We start from the raw sequence: 17,025 nt of genomic DNA, 5'->3' as shown, positions 1-17,025 counted from the left end.
TCCTACTTAAGACAAACACCACTGTCTAGTGTCCTTACAGTTCTGGTGGCATTAGAAGGAATCCCAGCTGCTCAAGAAAAGGCCTAGCCACTTACCTTCACCAATAACCTCTGCAATGGGATAGGTAATGGCTTACAGCTGGGCCATTTGTATGGACTGATCTTCCTCCTTATCTCAAGACAGCCAATTGCATATGTACCATTATTTGTATATAGTTATTAGCAGAAGATCCGTATAGCTCAGAAAGTGTATGGGATTTGATTAAAACTTTTCTGTGACTAATTGTCACTGGTGGCACAGTGCCTAAGGCATTTTACTGCTAACCAGAAGGCTGGGCAGTTCAAACCTACCAGCCACTCCTCAGAAGAAAGGTTGGGTAATCTGCATCTGTAGTAATACCGCATCGGAAACCCAAGGAGGGGTCACTGTGAATTGGGGCCAACTCGATGACACGTAACAACAATAACAACAATTGTCACAGTTTCTTTTTTTTTTAATGCATTTTATTGAAATATAATTTATGTACAGTGAAATACACAACACTAAAGGGACATGAGTCAATACATTTTTTTTTTCAGTGTTCCCTCTCTTCCCCTCTCACCCCTGGCAACCCACAAAGAAAATTTCCCTCCATATATAAACCTTTCCTTGACCCTCCATAACAACAAACTAATACTATATTTGTCCTTCTGTGATTGACTTATTTCACTCAGCATAATGTCCTCCAAGTTCATCTATATTATGCAGTGTTTTGCAGATTCTACATTATTCTTTAGTGCTGCATAGCATTCCGGTATGTGTATGTACCATAGTTTGGTCATCCACTCTTCTGCTGATGGGCACGTAGGTTATTTCTATCTTTTGGCTATTGTAAATAGTGCTGCGATGAACATGAGTGTGCATAACTGTTCCGATCCTGGCTCTCACCTCTCTAGGACATATACCTAGTAATGGGATTGCTGGGTCAAATGGTATCACCAATTCCAGCTTTCTAAGGAATTGTCATATTGCTTTCCACAGGGGTTGTATCACTTCACCCACCAGCAGTGTATGGGAGTCCCAATCTCTCCACATCCCTGCCAGCATTTTTTATTTTCTGTCGCGTTGAACCTTGCCATCAGTGCTGAAGTAAGACGGTATCTCATTGTTGTTTTGATTTACATCTCTCTGATGGCCAATGATTGTGAGCATCTCTTTATTTGTTAGCTGGCCACCTGAATATCCTCCTTGGCGAACTGTCTTCATGTCTTCTGCCCATTTTTCAACTGGATTGTTAATTCCTTTGGTGTTGAGGCATTGGTGTTTTCTATAAATCTTAGAGATAAGTCCCTTACTAGATATGTAATTATCAGCAAATACAATTTTGTTGCTGTAATTTTTGTTATGTGCTTTTTTTGTGGTGTCAATTTCTTTGTTCCATATTATTTTCTATGCTGAGCTCGTTTTGTTTATGAATCATGTTATCACTTCCTTCATTGCTATTGTTTTAGTATTTGCTGAATATTTATGCTGGTCCTCCTTTTTATTTTGATGTGAAGGTTTATCATTTTTCTTTGAGGTTACCCCGTGAATTATAGTTTCCTTCCCAAGTTTTGAACAGTCTGTCTTGTAGTTGTCTTGACTTCCCTACCATCTAGAAGTTCTATAGTGACACAATTTTTTCCTGCTTTTTGCATTTGTCAATTGATGTCTCTGATTCCCTATTTACAATCTTGTAGGCTTATTTACTTTGGATACTTCCATAGCTGGGTTGGTTTCTGGGTTATATCATCATGTGTTTTAATGAATCAGTTGTTGTTGGATATTGTTGCTTCTCTGTCCAAAGGGCTTCCTTTAGCATTTCTTGTAAGTTTGGTCTGGTTTTAACAAATTCCCTTAATTTCTGCTAATTTTGCCATCATATTTGAGGGACAATTTTGCTGGGTACATAATTCTTGATTGGAAGTTTTTCTCTTTCAGTGTTTTATATATACCATCCCATTGTCTTCTCGCCTGCATGGTTTTTGCTCAGAAATCCGAGCTTAGTCTTATTGGTTGCCCCTTGTAGGTAACTTTTCCTTTTTCCCATACTGCTCTCATGATTCTATTTTTGTCTTTGGTTTTAGTGAGTTTGATGATGATATGTCTTGGTGATTTTCTTTTGGGGTCTATACTGTTTGGGGTTCATTGGACTTTTTGAATGGATATATTCTCATCTTTCATCGTACCAGGAAAATTCTCTTCCAACAAATCTTCGACAATTTTCTCTGTGGTTTTATTTGTCTCTTTCTGTTCTGGAATTCTGATTACACACAGCTTATTCCTTTTGATAGTATCCCACATGAACCTTAGGCTTTTTTCATTTTGTTTTGATCTTTTTTCTGATTTATCTCTTTCCAAAAAAGTGTTCAGGTATTTGCCTTCAATCTCCCTAATTCTGTCTTCCATTGATTCAATTCTGCTCCTTTGCCCAGTCAATGTCTTATCTATTTCTGAAAATTTAGTATTAATCTTCTGGATTTCTGTGTGTAGATTTGGTATCATTTCTAATTTTTAATTTATTTGTCATTTTGTTCTTGTATTGTCTTTTGAAATTGTTCTAGATATTTCTCTGTGTTTTCCTTGATCTGTCTCTCAGTTTGTTGAAGATTCCTAAATATAATTCTTTTGAATTCCTTATCAGGGAGTTCCAATGCTGCATTTCCTCAGGGAGGTGTTTTGGGTCTGTATCCTGGTCCTTTGTTTCTCCTGCTATATCTTGCTTCTTTGTGTGGACTGTAATGCTCTGTTTTCTCCAAGACATTGTGACATTTTTGTGTTTATATTTAATCAGTGATTGTAGGTTGGTGTGACTTGCCCACAATTTTTATTTTCTTTGTATGTTATCTACACAAGCAGGGTACTGTGCTGTGCTCCTCTGTTCACTAGTTGACAGCACTAATACACTCACCACCTGTCTCCTTTCCTTTTGTCAGCCTCTTGTATATCCTGCTAACCTTGGCAAACAGAGCCTATTCTTAGGTCCCTGGAATCTGAATGAGAATGCTATCATTTTAAAATCCAAAATGTTTGCACTTGTAAACATTCAAAATGACTGCACCTTTGGTCACTTTAAGTATCCAAAAATGGCTGCTGTGTGTAAACAATCAAAATGTCTGCACCCTCTGGACAGTGGAAAGTCAACAGCTCAGGTTGTCTCCCTCCTTGCTGTTTTCCTTCCTAGACATAGGCCACTAGCACAGTTGTCTTTACAGCCCTTGGTGACCAGGGTGATCTTTAGGTCAATTCTCAGGTCCCAAAATCACTTGGAAATATTCATGTTGTTTGTCCCATCAGAGTAGCTGACAGTCTGCAGCTCCGCCTTTTCTGTACTCACTGTTTTCATTCAAATTTTTCCACTAATTGGTGCCTAATCCACTTTTGTATAGTGCCTTTCAAAGCTCAGGGCTCCAGGATTATCTCTGTATCTCTGTCAACTGGTTTTTCTTTTCTTTGTTAAAGAAGGTCTGTGTCACTTATCTGCCTGTTCCTCCATCTTACCAGAAGTCTCTAATTGTCAATATTTCTAAAGCTTGTAATCTAAACACAGTCTTCAGGTCCAGGGGATTTTTGAATCTCATAAAAGTTCATCAAAATGGATAATTTTAATCTACCCAAATCAGAATCTGGCCTGGACTGAAGGTGCTGTCCTGAGGAGGCACCCTTGGAAGCATGGTCTGCTGGAAGTAGGGCTTGAATTCAGGCTCTCCCATTACTGGCCATGTAGCCTACAGTAACATACATATGTGTTCTTGGCCTTGATTTTCTTCTTTGTAAAACAGAAATAATAGCCTCAATGCTGAGTGGAAGTAAAGTACACAGAGTAATGTCTCAATAGTCTATTCTTATTATCGATGCCTCTGAATTTTGGTGTTGGCAAAGAATATTGTATATACTGTGGACTGTCAGAAGAATGAACAACTCTGTCTTGGAAGAAGTACAGCCAGAACGTTCCTTAGAAGTGAGGATGGCCAGACTTCATTTCTCATACTTCAGAAATGCTATCAGGAGGGACCAGTCCCTGGAGAAGAACATATTTGGTAAAGAAGAGGGTCAGTGATAAGGAGGAAGACACACAACAAAAAGGATTGACATAGTGGCTGCAACAATGGGCTTAAACATAGCAACAATTGTGAGGGTGGCACAGGACCAGGCAGTTTCATTCTTTCATGCATAGGGTCACTATGAGTCAGAACCAACTTGATAGCACCTAACAACAACAATTCTTATTACTGGTGAGTGTAGTATTATTATGTAATTAGCCACAGGATGTCATCAAGAAATGGTTTCCCCATTTGTATCTTGCAGATCTGTCCCTTTCACATGATTTCCTAAACTTTTGTAACAGTGCTTGGTTTTCTAGAATGTTTTAAGTCAAGTCAATATAATTTAATTCTACCACCTTGCAAGTGCCAGATGCTATAAACAAAGTGGTGGACTTTTCTGACCTTGCCCTGCATTGTGGACCTTAATGTGATCTCATTCCTGTGACCCAACATCACTTACTACCAAAGTGGCTGGTGCAGAATTCCAGCACCTATAAATCTTATTCCAAATCCAGATTCATTGCACTTGAACATACTACTTAATAAAGGCTAGATATTTTATTTGATATTTTCTATATAGTCTCTTTTCACCAGCTGGACTTTAGAGGCAAACAGGTATGGGTGTGGTTTAAATCCTAACTCTGTCACTTATCAGCTTATCTTCAAATAATACATGAAAATTATTTAGCAGAGTGTCAGGCACATGGTAAGCACTCATAAATACTAGCCATCAAATATACTCACCTTCAACTCTCAGCATGCTGCCTGGCAATAAACGTTCATTGAATGAACACACTCCAGGCCCAAGAGCTGGGTTTTGACTCCAGAGTCTGAACTCTGTCCATGTTTTATCACTGTCTCTCTAGGACCTTCAGTGATCCTGTGAGGAGACTAATGGGCCAACAGACAATGGCCACAGAATGTGACACTAGTCACTCTCTTTTAACCCATGATCCTGGGATGCTACTTTGGGAAATTAGATGAGAGGGGATGTCACAGTGCTTAACTTCTACTGCTGCTCTGATATTAGTAAACAAGGGCTTTTTACATGCCATGCACTGGAATAAGAAAGGAGAGACTCCTGAGACAGTAAAAGCAGAAAGTAGAAAAGCAATAGTGGATCAACCAGAGGGACAGAAAATGTTCAGTTGGGAGGATGCAGAGTGGGGAATTATTTTATAATCTCTGATCTAGCTTTTCCTTTGCCATGGATTTGCTCTGCAGATCTTGGCTTCAACAGCTCAGTGCCTCAGATTCTTTGCCTGTAAAATTCTAGTTAAATAATTCAAATATGTTTTATTCAATTCAGTCAAAGTTTGAAGGCCACCCTATGTAATTTGAAGACAGAGGAATGGTGAAATCATATTAATTTATTTGATATGCATTTGGTAATCACCTACTAAGTACCAAGCACTATACCATGTCCTCCAATGACTCAGAGTTTGGTGGTTTTCACATTAAAAGGAAGACACTGACATGGGAAAAATAAGTCACACTGGACTTGCAGCTGGAAATTCTAAAGAACCAACTACCCCAATACAGAAGTCTGTGATGTGCTGTAAGGCACCTGAACTCTCTTTGCCCTTTTATGAAAAGGATATTAATTCCACAGAAAAAGTAACTATATGTTGTTGTTGTTGTAGTTGTTAGGTGTCATCGAGTTGGCTCTAACTCATCGTGACTCTATGTACAACAGAATGAAATGTTGCCTGGTCATACATCATCCTCACAATCGTTGCCATGCTTGAGTCCATCATTGCAGCCACTGTGTCAATCCATCTTGCTAAGGGTCTACCCCTTTCTCATTGACCCTCCACTTTACCAAACATGATATCCTTCTCCAGGGAATGGTCCTTCTGACAACATGATCAAAGTAGGAGACATGAAGTCTGACCATTCTCACTTCCACGGAGCATTCCAGCTGTACTTCTTCCAAGACATATTTGTAACTATATATTTGGTGACAATTACTCACTGACAATTAGGGACATTAATATCTACTCAGTTTTACTTCTTTGGGCTTTTCCACTTCAGTACCCTTGAAAGCATCCAATGAACACTTTACAGAGGGATCTGAGAGACAAGATGGGGCCCAGTGAGGAAGGTGGGGCCAGATGAGGGAGAACAGATGCAGTAGCACTAGGCTTAATGATAATATGTGTTACTGGCCTATCAGGCTAGAAAAATCAAGTCCAACCACTTCATTTAAAAAAACCTCACCTGTGGAATAGCCTAGCCTAACTAATGCTATTCATAGGGTTTCATGCTATGACCTTGCATATATCACACCTGAATTTAGAGACCATCTGAAGAATAGATTGGATGCATTGAACACCAGTGACAGTAGACCAGAAAAGTTGAGCAATGACATCAAGAACATCATACACGGAGAAAGCAAAGGGTCATTAGAAAGTCAAGAAAGGAAGAAAAGACCAAAATGGATGCCACAAGAGACTCTGAAACTTGCTCTTGAGTTTAGCTAAAGAAAAAGGAAGAAATGTTGAAACAAAAGAGCTAAACAGAAGATTTCAAAGGGTGGCTTGAAAAGACAAAGTAAGATTTACAATGAAATGTGCAAAGAGCTGGATTTAGAAAACCAAAGGAGAAGAACAAGCTCAGCATTTCTCAAGCTGAGAAGGAAAATTTTGAGCCTTGAGTTGCATTATTGAAAGATTCTGTGGGCAAAATATTGAATAATGTAGGAAACATCAAATGAAGATGGAAGGGATACAAATAGTCACTGTACCAAAAATAATTGGTCAATGTTCAATCCTTTTAGGAAATAGCATATGACTAAGAACTAATGGTATCGAAGGAAGAAGTCCAAGCTGCACTGAAGGAATTGAAAAAAAAAAAAAAGGCTTCCAGGAATTGATGGAATACTGATTGAGATGTTTCAACAAATGGATGCTGCTCTGGAGGCACCAACTTATCTATGCCAGGTAATTTGGAAGACAGCTACTGACCAACTAACTGGAAGAGGTCCATATTTGTGTCCATTCCAAAGGAAGATGATTCAACAGAATAGGGAATTTATCAAACAATATCATTGATATCACATGCGAGTAAAATTTGTCTGAAGATAATTCAAAAATAGCTGAAGCAATATATTAATAGGGAACTGCCTGAAACACAAGCTGGATTCAGAAGAGGACGTGGAACGAGGGATATCATAGCTGTTGTCAGATGGATCTTGGCTCAAGGAAGGGAATACCAAAAAGATGTTTACCTGTGTTTTATTGACTATGCAAAGGCATTTGACTGTGTGGATCATAGCAAATTATGGATAACATTGTGGTGAATGGGGATTCTGGAACACTTAATTGTGTTCATGAGGAACCTGCACATAGACCAAAAGGCTGTTTTTGAACAGAAAGGGGAATGCTGAATGGTTTAAAATCAGGAAGGATGTGTGTCAGGATTGGATCCTTTCACTCTACTTATTCAATCTGTATGTTGATCAAATAACCCAAGAAGCTGGGCTATATGAAGAACAATTCATCATCAGGATTGGAGGAAGACTCATTAACAACCTGTGATAAGCAGATGACACCACTTTGCTTACTGAAACTGTTGTTGTTGTTGTTGTTATTTGCCGTCGAGTCGGCCCTGACTCATAGCGACCCCTCCTTGGGTTTCCGAGGCAGTATCACTACGGAAGTAGGATTGCCCAACCTTCCTTACTGAAACTAAAGAGGACTTAAAGCACTTACTGATGAAGATCAAAGACTACAGTCATCAGTATGGATTATACTTCAGTGGAAAGAAAACAAAAATTCTCACAACTGGACCAGTAAGTAAGATCCTGATAAATGGAGAAAAGATAAAGTTGTCAAAGATTTCATTTTTCTTGGATCCACAATCAACATTCATGGAAACAGCAGTCAAAAAATCAGTCGTACTGCACTAGGCAAATCTGCTTCAAAAGACCTCTTTAAAGTGTTGGAGAGCAAAGATGTCATTTTGAAGACTAAGCTGTGTCTAACCCAAGCCATGGCATTTTCAACTGCCTCATCTGCATGTGAAAGCTTGACAAAGAATAAGGAAGAGAGAATTGATACCTTTGAATTATGGTGTAGGGAAAGAATACTGAAAATACCAGGAACTGTCAGAAGAACTCCTAAACCTGTACTGGAAGAAGTGCAGCAGGAATGCTCCTTAGAAATGAGAATGGCCACTAAGTCTCATGTACTTTGGTCATGTGGTCAGAAGGGACCAGTCCCTGGAGAAGGATATCATGCTTGGTAAGGTGGAGGGTCAGAGAAACAGGGGAAGACCTTCAGTGAGATGGATTGACACAGTGACTGTAGCGATGAACTCAAGCATAGCAAGAATTGTGAGGATGATGCAGGACAGGGCAGTGTTCTATTGTATATAGAGTCACCATGAGTGGGAACAGATTCAACAACACTTAACAACAACAAAAACAAACTAATAATGCTATTGAAAGAAGATGAGTCAATGTTAAGAGAATAATGAGTTTGGTGCCAGAAGAGAGGGGTTTTGATCTGACTCTAATAATCACTAGGTAATCTGAAAGGTCAGATTAAACAGTGAAACCTGTGAGAGTTCAAACTCAACAAAACTGCCTTGTTTGTTTGGGACGTGCAAGTTTTCTGCCTTTGACAGGATGTAATATTACTAATTTTCTATTGCTCTTTATTAGTGGAAAATATTTCAACTTTCCTTCTCTGGCTGGTTTCTACCTTACACAGATTCTGGCTTTCCCAGGTTACTGTATAACCATTATGAACTGCTATTTTGCCTGTATATCAGTAACTATCAACTTCTTAGGGTTGTTGCTGGTGTTAGCTTCCATCGAGTCAGCCCTCAACTCATGGTGACTCCATGTTCAACAGATCTAACCACTACCCAATTCCATGCCATCCCATGATCAGTTGAAGATTGGGCCATTACAGGGTTTTTATTGGCTGATTTTTGGAAATAGAGTGCCAGGCCTTTATTCCAAGTCTCTTATCATCTGAAAGCTTTGTGGGAAATCTGTTCAGCATCACAGCAACACACAAGCCTCCAATGACTGACAGATGAATGTTACACATGAGGTACCTTGGGCCAGAATTGAACCCATGTCTCCCATTCTACCACTGAACCACCAGTGCCCCACATAGGGATGTAGAGAGGATTAAATGGTTTGGCATATGCAAAAAAAATGTTTAGCCTGGTACCTGATCCAGATACAAAGTCAGTGGGAAGCTTTTTAAAGAATGTTCAACTTTGTCAAATCCAAATCCCTATATGTAAAAATGAAAATTAATGACTTGATGTTGACAGAATAAACTTTATTAAATGAATCAGATCCAACTCATTGTGACCCCTCCTTGGGTTTCCGAGGTGGTATCTCTATGGAAGTAGATTGCCCAATCTTCCTTCTGAAAAGTGACTGGTGTGTTTGAACCACCAGCCTTTTAGTTAGCAGTCAAATGCCTTAGGCACTACACCACCAGAACTCCCATTAAATGAGTAGATAAATTTATTTTTAGTAAGAGAATTTTCCATTAAAGATGAAGAGTTCCTGAACCACTTTGTAACAGTCTTTTCTTCCAAAGTTCAAGCCTTGCCTTTACTAATACAATCCTAATCACTCCACATTAAAAAAAGGAGAGACACACACCCTCAGCTGCACTTACTGTGTTTTGTTCGTTAGTGATGTCGACATGCAGACTCTATGCAGTTTAAAATGGCAACTGGCTACTTTGACATAGCCCACGGAAACATGAATAGATTCACACCTGGATTACCTTCAGAATATCCCAAACACCTCCACCCATGTTTCCATAGGAATCTATTCCAGAAAATAGGTTTTCTCTTGGAAAAACTGTCACTGCACACATATATTCCAACTATTAGTCCTCGGACCCAGAGGTCTTTTGGCTCATGAGACTGGCAAGGTCAGATAGGCAGAATAAAATAATCTATCTGCCTGTTCAATCCACCTCGATGTGAAATAACAGGAGTTATCTGTACAGTAGCATCCCTCCTTACTCCCCTTGCTCCATATGCCTCCAAATTATAAGGATTCTCATGTCCTCTGCCCTTAAAAGATCACTGGACTAGGAATCAGAAAATATGCTTAAGTAATGTGTTGTCACTGGAGAAAAATGCAAATTAAGATGACCATAACATAAAGATTAAAAACATCCATATTCCTATAGGGTCATTATGAATCAGGGTCAACTCAATGGCAACAGCTTGTGTTTCTGTCACTTATAGGTAAAAAATGAATTTTGTCAAATATAAGTCTAATGGGAGCTCTGGTGGTATAGTGCATAAAGTATTTGACTGCTAACCAGAAGGCTGGTGGTTCAAACCCGTCAGTCACTCCTCAGAAGGAAGATTGGGCAATCTACTTCTGTAGTGATATCTCCTCGGAAACCCAAGGAGAGGTCACTATGAGTCAGATATGACTCTATGGCAGTGAGTTTGGTTTGGTTTTTTGGTTATAAGTCTAACGAATGATTTGTTTAGCAAAATCAGAATCCGAAAGAAAATGCTACTTAAGAACTTGCAATTTTTGACCCAATAAATTTCTGTTTATTGCTTTTCATGTCATATATTCACTTCTTTGCACTTAATATTTATATCATTCTATTTTGGAATATAGTTCAATTTATTAAGCCAATCTTCTTTTGTTTGACAATAAGGTGATTTCCAAGGAGCCCTCATGGAGCAAATGGTTAAGTTCTTGGCTGTTAACCTTAAAGGTTGGGAGTTATAACCCACACAGTGGTTCCTCAGAAGATAGACCTGGTGATCTGCTCCTGTAAAGATTACAGCCAAGAAAATCTGATGGGGCCATTCTGCTCTGTTACATAGACATGTCACATGCGATTCTGTCACATTAGTCAAAATAGACTTGACAGCACCTGACAACAAGTTAATTTCCATATTTTCATTATTGTAGAAGAGGTCATCTCAAACATTTTTTTGTAGTGAAATATTTTTATATATCCTAAAATATTTTGTTAGTATAAATTACTGGAAGTGGAATTCCTGGACCAAATGATATAAAAATGTTTATAACTTTTAATATAGATTAGTAATTTACCCTTCAGAGATTGCTTGCATTAGCTTATGTCCAATTTTCCATACTGCCAACAATGTTAAAAGAAAGAAATCATAAGTGTACATCTTGATTAATTATCAAAAATTGAACACATCTAAAATTCCACATGAATAGAACAAAGGAAAGAACCACATGCTCTTCTCTATGGATGTAGAAAAAGCATTTGATAAAACCCAGCACCATTTCTTAATGGAAACCATAAAAAAAAAGATTGGAAATCCCTCAATATGATTCAGGGCATATATGAAATGCCAAGAGCAAACATTGTACTTAATGGAGAAACTCTGGGAGCTTTCTCTTTGAAATCAAGAGCAAAACAAGAGTGGCTACCCTCACTAATTCCATTCAAAAATAAAATAAAAATCCCAGCCAGAGAAAGAAGACAAGAAAAAGAAATAAAAGCTATCCAGGTTAGAAAAGAAGTAAACTTATCTGTATTCACAGATGACATGATCCATATGTAGAAAATCCCAAAGAATCACAAGAAAATTTCTAGAGCTAACAGAAGGAACATAGTAAAGTTGTACGGTGCACAGTCAACAAACAAAAATCATATGGGTTTCCATATACCTGCAATGAGAAATCTGAAAGAGAAAGTAGGTAAACAATTCCATTTACAATAACATCTAAGAGAATAAAATGCCTAGGAATAAATCTAACTAGGAATGTGAAAGACTTAAACAATGAAAATTATAAAACACTGCTGAAAGAGATTAAAGACAACTTACACAAATGGAAAGAACTTCCATGTTCATGGATTGGAAGACATAATATTGCTAAGACATCAATACTACTCAAAGTTATCTATAAATTCAGTGCAACCCTGATCAAAATACCAACAGCCTTCTTTACAGAAATGGAAAAAACAATTCTCAACTTTAGGTCCCAAAATAGCTAAAGCAATGTTGAGAGGAAGTAGGAGGACCCACATTTTCTGATTTTAAAACATATTATAGAGTTACAGTAATAATAATAAATAACTAAAAATTGGTACTAGTACCATAGTACTAGTAAAATAAACAAATGGAATAGAATTGAAAGTACAGAAATAAACTCACACATCTAAGGCCAACTGATTTTTGAAAAGGATGCTTAGTTCATTTGATAGGGAAAGAAGAGCTTCTTCAAGAGATGGTGTTAGGAAAATTGGATATCCACATGCAGAAGAATTAAATAGCATCCATGCCATACACCATACACAAAAACAAATCCTAAATGGATTAAGCACCTAACTGTGAAAATGAAAACCGTAAAATTCTTAGAAGAAAATTCCGAGGCTTCTTTTGCTCAGAATTCTGTTTTCTTTTATTCATCTATGTATTGTGTTTATTTGTAAATCATTCATTTTCATAGCTGTGTAGATTCCATTGTATGAAAATACCATGACATATTTGTATGTTCTATTGCTGGTTGTCATTTGGTTTGTTAAACTTTTTAGCTATTAAGAATATTGCACTTATGCGCATAATCTTATATATCTTTTGGTGCAGTGAATGAATATATGTATATACACATTCTTTTATATTTGACTTCTCAAAACCACTAGCCACTCCTTGGAAGGAAGACTGGGCAATCTACTTCCATAGAGATACCAGCTCAGAAACCCAAGGAGGGGTCACTATGAGTCAAATCAAATCTACAGCAGTCAGAGTATATAAATACACATCTTCAGATTTTCCAAGTATTATTTTCAGCTCTTCTAATTGTGAGCAAATGGTTGATTTGAAATATACTAGTCTGATATTCACATAAGCAGAAATTCACTAGTATCTGCTTTTATCTTCTGGTTTATCTGCTGGTTAAGTAGTTTCTCATCATTATCCTCTCTCATGTCCAAGACTGACAGTGGAATAGTGAAGAATTATCCCTTCAAGTAAACAGAAAATTCAATTTCTGCATCTAAAAGTGAGAAAACTTATGGGACTCACCCTAGATTAAAGGATTGAAGAGCAAAAATGTCTCCTTGAAGACTAAGTTGTGCCTAATGGAAGCCGTTGTATTTTCAATCACCTCATATGCATTTGGCAGCTGGACAATGAATAAGGAAGACTGAAGAAGAGTTGATGCTTTTGAGTTGTGGTGTTGGCAAAGAATACTGAAAGTACCAGAAAACTGGCAGAAGAACTAACAAATCTGTCCTGGAAGAAATGCAGCTGGAATACTCCTTGGAAGCGAGAAAGCCAGACTTCGTCTCACCTACTCTAGTCATGTTGTCAGAATGGATCATTCCCTGGAGAGGGATGTCATGCTTGGTAAAGTGGAGGGTCAACAAAAAAGGGGAGGGCCCTCAACAAGATGGATTGACACAGTGGCTACAACGTTGGTCTCAGATATAGCAGTGATTGTGAGGCTGGGACAGGACTGGGCAGTGTTTTGTTCTGTTGCACTTGGGGTCCCTATGAGTCAGAGCTGACTCAATGCACCTAACAACAACATGGAAGAAAATTAGCCTACCAAGCAGTCTTGAAAGGACAGTAGTTGAGAAAGAGATTACTAGTTGATTTGGCAATCTACTTCTGTAGAGATATTGCCTCAGAAACCCAAGGAGGGGTCACTATGAGTAGAATCAACTGGATGGCAGTGTGTGAGAGAGAGAGCTGTTAAATTCTGCCAATTCAACAAAATATTTACATACCTATAGTAATGAGGTTGGGCAATCTACTTCCATAGTGATAAGGCCTCAGAAACCCAAGGAGAGGTCACTATGAGTCAGGTCTGACTCGACGGCACATAACAACAACCAACATAGTGATGAGGTAAAGGGCCAAAGAAAGCAAGGGAAACCCTCAGTGAGATGGATTGACACAGTTGCCACAATGAACTCTAACATGACAATCATGAATCATGAAGATGGCACAAGACCAGGCAGCGATTTGCTTTGCTATACATAACAGAACAAACATGTCAAAGTAGACTTGATGGCAATTAAGAAAATAACAGGGAGAACAACAAAAACACACAGTGTTTCAATGAATTAGCCTGCTACCCATTCATTTATTGATTTATTCAACAAATATTGATCTAACATGTAAGATGCTTGTGATACAGTTGTGAGTGAAGAGGACCCACTTTTTCCTCCTACTAGGGGATATAAAAGAGTTTAGGAGCAAATCTGAATTAAGAACTCTGAGATCTCTCTCGCATAACTTCCCGCCATAAAGTAGGTGGGGATCTTAGAGTAAATTTTCTTTGGTAAGTGTTGAGAAGCAATGAGCAATTGTTAAAATGTCATATATGACAAGATGAAGTGATCAGATTTATGTTTCAGGGAATAAAGATCATAATTTGTTTTCCTCAATAATATACAATAAAATGTACATTGCTGCAAGTGAATGAAAGAATGAGTGACTGATCAATCCTTGCTGTACTGTCTCTAATTCTGATAGGCTGAGCAAGGCCTTTCTCTCTAGTCTTTGGCTTCCCACCTTTTCAAGGGGTTGATGATATTATTTACTAGATTATAGTAATTTTTTTTCACTAAGGACTAATATTGTGTTATCTGTCACTCTATAAAATCTATAGTCAGTGGTGAGGTGAAACATTTAGGTTCAATAAGCTCTTAACACTCTGAGGCGATCCAACTCACTGCTGTCTAGTCCGTTCCAACTCACAATGACCCTATAGTACACAGGACAACTGCCTCATAGGGTTTCCAAGGATGTAAATCTTTACAAAAGCAGATTGGCACATCTTTCTCCTGTGGAGTAGCTTGTGGGTTTGAACTTTCTGCTTTTCGGTTAGCAGCAGAGAGCATAACCACTAGAGGGCAGTAAAACCACATATTTAAAAAAATCCACATGCTGTGGGTTATCACCAGGAAAAGACTTGCTAAATTCATACTTTCTTTCCGTTTAGCTTGACTCTGCTCTGACTACCAGGTATGGATTTTCTTCATCACTTATATCAGTGATATAAGTCAATTTCATAACCACTTTTCTTCTCACTGTAGTGACTATTGTCACAATTGAATTTGTTGTTGTTGTTGTTGTTGTTGTTGTTATTTGCCGTGGAGTCGGCCCCGACTCATAGCGACCCCTCCTTGGGTTTCCGAGGCAGTATCACTACGGAAGTAGGAACTGGAATAAAAACAGAATGTAATATTTGAAATCAGGACTATCCTGGGAAATCCTTGTCAAGAACTTATTATAGCTGAGAGTCTTTTCTGTTTGATCAAAACCTCTTCTGGTTCAACTCATGTGCTGAGTCAGAGTGGAAATAAACAAACATACATATTGTGAGCCAAATATTTGTTTGTGCTAAAGAGATGGGTACAGAATGAAAATATTTAGGGAATGACCTGACATCCATTATGTTGACCCTGGTAGTCACAGAGCTAAGGCTGTGAGCTGTGAACAAGAAATTAGAAACCAGAGGCAAGATGGTTCTGGAGCTTGTAATAGTGAAAAGCTGTTCTTTCTTTGTCAATAGGACAGGGGACACAATGGAAGACTTCACATACAGTAAGAATGATGTTGATTTAAGAACAAGGGAAAAGTTATTGGACTCTAAAGTATAAGTTTCCATTGACAGAGGCTGGTTTCATTGATCAATAGGGTGCTGCATTGGCGAGGACACTTAGGTAGTCTAACCCAATCTACACAGCTTTAGACAGATTGACTGGGACCCAGTAGGCAGGCCAGCAGGGTTGTTTAAATTCCAAGTTTTTGTCTAGGATGATAATTTCTCAGGCTGAAATTCCAGGCTTGAAGAATAAGTGATCTGAAGGCCACCAGTGGGTATCCAGATTGTTTTTGACATTGTTCCCAGATTGTGTTGCTGTGGGCTCCTCAAACCCGGGTGGTGGCAGTGTAAACCAGTCAAAATTTGGAGACTTGGAAAATTATGATATCCTAGAACATACTTTCAGGTAAATGTCTTTGCTTGGTAGATCAGCTTCTTTTCCTGTGTCTTCCAATCCTTCTATCACTAGAAAGATTTGGTGGTCATTGAGGAAAGCTGGTAGGCTTCTGTATGACCAAATTTCTCACTCTGCTTTGTTAAGGGACTAGTAGCTATCTGATCCAATGTGATATTCCCACCTTTAGTCTTACCAAAGAGAGTATGATTTTTGCCCTCTATTGATTATTAGTGAAGATGAGCTTTTCAATTAGTTGAGGTTAGAGAGAAAAATAGAAGGGAACTAATACATATCATATACTTATTATTAACCAGATAATAAGGAAACTAAACATACAGCTTTATTCAATTCTCAAAAATACCATTGTTAGGGAGAAATGATCATTTCCATTTTACAGATGTGAAAGGTGAGGTTCAGAAATGTAAAGAGACTTGTCCACAGTCAAAGAAATTCTAAGCTTCCAAGCCAACGTTCAAAACAAGGTGTTTTTGATTGTAAATTTATTTTTTTCCAGATAGAATGAGGACCTTAATTAAGGAAGTTAGTCACTAGAATTTGCAGCAGCCAGAGCAGGGCAGAGAGAACCAGAAAATGTGTTCTCAGATAGGCAGAAGATCCCTCCAGGTAGGATCAAGGCTGAGCTCAGGTTCTGGTTTATAAGTTTAGGTGGACAAGGTTGTACTTGCAAAGTGGAGGCATGAAAATTTAATAATGTTGGATACTAATTTTGTATGACACTTTATGCTTTATGAAGGACTTTTTGGTTAATTATCTCATTTTTTTCTCACATCAATCCTGCAAAACAGGAGGAAATAGTGTTACTAATTAGGCTATGTTTGAATGGGCTTTTAGATAATTTTTCAGAAGGAAACAAATCCCAAGTCTGTCACATAGTCTCCCCATGTTCAAGTTGGGAAATAGTGCCTAAGGCATTTGACTGCTAACCAGAAGACTGTCAGTTCAAACCCACCAGCTACCCCTTGGAAGGAAGGTTGGGCAATCTACTTCCTTAGTGATAC

The sequence above is a fragment of the Orycteropus afer genome, unplaced genomic scaffold, assembly GCF_000298275.1.
Source record: "Orycteropus afer afer isolate SDZICR_OR568_19922 unplaced genomic scaffold, OryAfe1.0 scaffold00056, whole genome shotgun sequence".
Classification (NCBI taxonomy): Eukaryota; Metazoa; Chordata; class Mammalia; order Tubulidentata; family Orycteropodidae; genus Orycteropus; species Orycteropus afer.
This window is presented reverse-complemented; position numbering follows the sequence as displayed.